A 5,704-nucleotide genomic window follows, 5' to 3' on the forward strand; every position below is an offset into this window, starting at 1 on the left:
CTATGATGATGGAGTTCGGTACTCCAAAGCGATGGATGATGTCGAGGAAGAATAGCACAGCTTTCTCATATTTGATCATGGAGATCGGTCGAGCTTCAATCTATTTTGTAAACTTGTCTATGGTGACAAGTAGGTGGGTGAAGCCCCCAGGCGCTTTTTTGAGTGGCCCAACCAGGTCAAGCCCCCAGACTGCGAAGGGCCACGTGATGGGGATCATCTGGAGTGCCTAGGCCGGAAGGTGAATCTACCGAGCATAGTACTGACACCCTTCGTAGGTGCGTACAATTTGTTCGGCGTCGGCTACTGCGGTGGGCTAGTAGAAGCCTTGTCGGAACACGTTCCCGACCAAGGTTCTTGGGGCGGCATGGTGACCACCGACTCCACCGTGGATATCGCCCAGCAGGAGTTTTCCTAGTTCACTAGGGATACAGAGCTGCAAGATCCCGATGTGACTCTGTTTGTAGAGTTTGCCCTCTAAAAGAACGAAGGACTTGGCGCGACGTGCAAGCCATCGGGCTTCTGTTTTGTCCGCTGATAGTATGTCGCGGAGGAGGTAGTCAAGGTAAAGCGTTCTCCAGTCGTCAGGAGTTTCGGACTCCGCTGCTAGGTCTTCTTCAAGCTCCATAACCTCGGGGTCGGGCGGAGCAGTTGGCGGATCGGCCCCTGGGGTCGGACTAGATGGGCCATCGTCGGCTTGTTCTGACCCCGCGTAGCGTACCGAGGGTTTGTGTTGATAGCTGGCAAAGACGCCTGCCAGGACTGGCTCTCGGCCGGATGCTGCTTTCGCGAGCATGTCGGCTGCTTCGTTGAGGCGCCTTGGGATGTGATTGAGTTTGAGGCCATCGAATCTGTCCTCCAGCCGTCAAACTTCTTGACAGTATGCCTCATCTTGGTGTCGTGGCAGCTCGACTCCTTCATGACCTGGTTGACGACCAGCTGGGAGTTGCCCCTGACGTCGAGGCATCGGACGCCTAGCTCGATGGCGATTCGTAGGCCATTGATGAGCGCTTCGTATTCTACGATATTGTTTGATGAGGGAAAATGGAGCCGAACCATGTACCTCATGCGGACTCTGAGTGGAGATACAAAGACAAGTCCTACACCGACGCCCTTCTTCATCAGCGATCCATCGAAGTACATCGTCCAGTACTCTTGATCGATGATTGCTGGTGGCATCTGGACCTCAGTCCACTCAGCAATGAAGTCAGCCAGCACCTGGGATTTGATCGCTATTCGGGAGGTATAAGTAATGCCTTGATCCATCAGCTCGAGTGCCCATTTTGCAGTTCTTCCTGTAGTGTCCTGGCTATGGACGACCTCGCCGAGGGGGAATGATGTCACGACTGTCACAGGGTGTGACTCGAAGTAATGGTGTAGCTTCCTCTTGGTGATGAGGACGGTGTAGAGGAGTTTCTGGATTTGGGAGTAGCGGGCTTTGGAGTCAGATAACACCTCGCTGATGAAATATATAGGGCGCTGCACCTTGAAGGCGTGCCCCTCTTCCTCTCGCTCTACCACTAAGGCGGAGCTGACCACTTGCATGGTGGCCGATATATATAGTAGGAGGGATTCTCTGTTGCATGGAGGAACTAGGACCGGAGGTTTAGTTAGAAATTGCTTAACCATGTCAAGTGCCTCCTGAGCCTCGGCTGTCCACTCGAAGCGGTCAGATTTCTTTAGGAGTCGATAAAGGGGGAGTCCTCGTTCGCCGAGGCGTGAAATGAATTGGCTAAGGGCGGCAAGGCATCCTGTGATCCGCTAAACCCCCTTTATGTTTTGGATCGGGCCCATCCTCATGATGGCTGATATCTTCTCCGGGTTGGCTTTGATGCCGTGCTCAGAGACAATGAAGCCGAGCAGCATGCCCCTTGGGACCTCGAAAACACATTTTTCAGGATTGAGTTTGATGCCGTTTGCCCAGAGTTTCGCAAAGGTTTGTTCAAGGTCAGCGATAAGGTGGTCAGCTCGCTTGGACTTGACTATGATGTCGTCGACATAGGCCTCAATGGTCCACCCGATGAGGTCCCTGAAGCAACTGAGCATACATCGCTGGTAAGTTGCCCCAGCGTTCTTCAGACCGAACGGCATTGAAATGTAGTAGAACGATCCAAAGGGGGTGATAAAAGACATCGCGAGCTGGTCGGACTCCTTCATCGTGATCTGGTGGTAACCAGAGTATGCATCAAGGAAGCAGAGGGTTTCGCACCCCGAGGTGGAATCGACTATTTGGTCTATTCGTGGCAAAGGAAATGGATCCTTTGGACACGCCTTGTTGAGGCCTGTGTAATCGACACACATTCTCCATTTCCCGCTCTTTTTTTGCACAAGAATAGGATTTGCTAACCACTCTGGGTGGTGTACTTCCCTGATGAACCCAACGGCTAACAATTTTGCTATCTCTTCACCGATGGCTCGGCATTTTTCTTCATCGAAGCGGCGCAGGCGTTGCTTCACTAGCCTGGAGCCTGGGAGGATTTGGAGGGTATGCTTGGTGACCTCCCTCAGGATGCCCGGCATATCCAAGGGTTTCCATACAAAGATGTCTTTGTTATCGCGGAGGAAGTCGACGAGCGCGCTTTCCTATTCAGACGAAAGCACAGTCCCGATGTGGACTTTTTTGCCCTCGGAGTTGCTGGGGTCCAAGAGGACCTCCTTGGGTCCTTCTGCCGATTCGAACGAACCAGACGACCTCTTTGCATCGGGTGCTTCTTCAATGACCTCTTCCCTGTGGGTGGCGAGCTCTTCAGAGGTGATGACTGTTGTGGCATGGCCGCAGCATTCGACTTTTGCACTCGTAAGCGCGACGGAAGGAGGTGCCGATGGTGATGACCCCACGGGGGCCTGGCATTTTCAGCTTGAGGTACGTATAGTTGGGGTTGGCCATGAACTTCGCATAGCATGGTCATCCTAGGATGGCGTGGAAAGTTCCCGGGCACCCCACTACGTCGAAGGTGAGGGTCTCAGTTCGGTAATTGGACCGATTCCCGAAAGTGACGGGTAGATCGATCTGCCCTAGTGGCACGGCCTGCCTACCAGGCACAACACCATGGAAAGGCGCTCGGACGGGGCGGAGGTTGGTTCGGTCGATGCCCATGTCGTCGAGCGTCTTGGCGTACATGATGTTGAGGTCGCTGCCTCCGTCCATCAGTACTTTCGTGAGCCGCTTTGGGCCGATGATCAGATCGACAACAAGCGGGTACCTTCCCGGGTGTGGGACGACATCCGGATGGTCGGTCCGGTCAAAGGTTATGGCAGATTCCAACCACCGAATGAAAGCAGGCGTGGCCAGTCCGGCTGTATAGACCTCGCGGCGCGTGACCTTCTGACGGCGCTTGGAGTCGTAGGCCACTGATCCTCCGAAGATCATGAGCACGTTGGTCGACGTTGGGAAGGCGTCGTCCTTCTCCTCTACGTCGTCTGTAGTGGGGGTAGGTTCCTTCCCCTGCTCCCCTTTATTGAGGCCCCTGGACAAGTATTTGCGCATGAGGCCGCAATCCTTGTATAGATGCTTGGCCGGGAAGGCATGGTTTGGGCATGGCCCCTCGAGCATTTTCTCAAAGTGGTTCGGAGCACCCTCCGCGGGCTTCTAGCCACCCTTGTGATCGGTTGCGGCCATAAGCGAGTTGTCGCGCCGTTGCTTCTTATTCTTTCTTTTAGTGGGATGGTTGGAAGTGCCCTCGCCGGCATCCTCGTCCCGCCTCACCTTGCCGTCGGAATGGTCGAAGATGGCTCCGACTGCCTCCTCTCCTGAGGCATGGCTGGTGGTGATGTCCAGGAGCTCCTTGGTGGTTCGTGGGCCCCTGCGCCCCAGCTTGTGTACCAGAGACTCACAGGTTGTCCTAGATAGGAAGGCTCCTATCACGTCAGCGTCGGTGACGTTAGGGAGCTCGTTGTACTGCCGAGAGAAGCGCCGGATGTACCCACGGAGGGTTTCATCGGCCTTCTAGCGGCAGTTCTTGAGGTCCCATGGGTTTCTAGGGCATTTGTACATGCCCTGGAAGTTTCCCACAAAGATCTCTGTCAGATCCGCCCAACTTTGAATGGCGTTGGATGGTAGGTGCTCCAACCATGCTCGTGCCGAATAGGCCAAGAATAGTGGGAGATTGTGAATAATGAAATCATCATCACTCGCACCACCAGCCTGACATGCAAGACAATAGTCTTTGAGCCAAAGCCCGGGGTTTGTTTCCCTAGAATATTTAGGGATGTTGGTAGGCGGTCGATACCTTAGCGGGAACGCAGCGTTGTGGATGTGTCGGCTGAAGGCCTGAGGGCATGGTAGGCCGAGGCTCGGGCTTGGTCCTCATTGTTGTCGTAGCATCCGCCACATCGGGGATGGTAGCCACGGCATGGTGCCTCTCCATCGTCGCCGTGGGCGCGTTTGCGAGCGTCGATGGTGCTGCGTATGTCGTGGTCATGGCCGAGGCGTTGATGCACCAGGACAGCGGAGGGCTGCTTGCCGCCTGGCGGTGTTTGGTGAATGGACGCGTCCTTGGTGGGACGCACTAAGGGCGTGCACTGGCTGGTGTCGGGTTTGTGTTGTCAAGACAACAAACTTTCTGCCTGCTGCGCCGCCGCACGCTCGAGCAACGTGCGAATTTCTCGACGGGCGTGGCGATCCTCGGACGTCGCGGCCTCTGGAAGGCCGTGCAGCAAGGCCATCACTGCGGTGATGTTTTGGCTTGCCCGAGCAAAGTGAGGAAGGCCCCCATAATCGGTGAGGATCCTCTGATGTACGGTGCGGGCCGTGGTGCGTGCGCGCCCACCGCCTTCGCGGCGTTCAATCTCGCGATTGATGTCCGCGTACTCCTGGACGAGCCCTTGTCCGGCCTCATCGATCTCCAGCTTGCAGGCTCTCAGGTGCTCCATCCCCAAATGAGATGGGGGTGTTGCCTCTCCCCTAGATCCGCCATCAGGGTCGTTTGTCGGGGTAGCCTCTTCCCCGGAGATGTCCTCGACGTGCCCCTCGGGGGTCCATGCCATGAAGCACTCCCGGGAAGGGTGATGGCTCCCCCTGCTGGAGTCTGAGCTGGAGAACGATCCTGGCTCCTCCGTGAGGAGCCTATGGAGAGTCTCCATATCAGGTTCAATTGTCCCTATGAACTCGCTGTCCATGGGTGGCTGAACCATGCGTAGTGCCAAAAGGTGGATAGCGGTCACCGCGGCGTTGCGGAGACCGAACGGAAACGCTGTCGGGGCGCTCTGTACAGGGCCTTTTGGAAATAGGGTGATGTTGCGCAAGGCCTCCCTGGATAACTGGGGTCCAAGGGAGTTGCCCGGCGGGCCCTCAAGCCTCAGACGGCTGAGGTTGATGGAAGGGATTGACTGTGCAGCCGTGTGGGTCAGCACCAGTTCTCCTTCTAGTGTGACGATGAAATCTAGGCCGCCGAAACGCACATGTGCGCCCAGGGCCCAGCTGATTGTGTGGGTGGCCATCTGAGGCCTGATTTCGAACGCGCAAGGCCCCTACCTGGCGTGCCAACTGTCGGTGTTTCGTATAAGCACCGACAAGTAAATTTATAGTAATGCGCGTTAGGCTCGGATGGTGCGCTAAAGGACACAAGATTTATACTGGTTCGGGCTGAATATCCCTACGTCCAGTTTGTTGCTGCTCATGTTATTAGCACCGTGAAGGGTTCGTAGTAGGGGATACAAACGATCGAGAGAGGGACATGTCCCAAGTCTCTGATGGAAGGGTCGAAAG

Source organism: Miscanthus floridulus, chromosome 2, assembly GCF_019320115.1.
Source record: "Miscanthus floridulus cultivar M001 chromosome 2, ASM1932011v1, whole genome shotgun sequence".
NCBI classification, from domain to species: Eukaryota; Viridiplantae; Streptophyta; class Magnoliopsida; order Poales; family Poaceae; genus Miscanthus; species Miscanthus floridulus.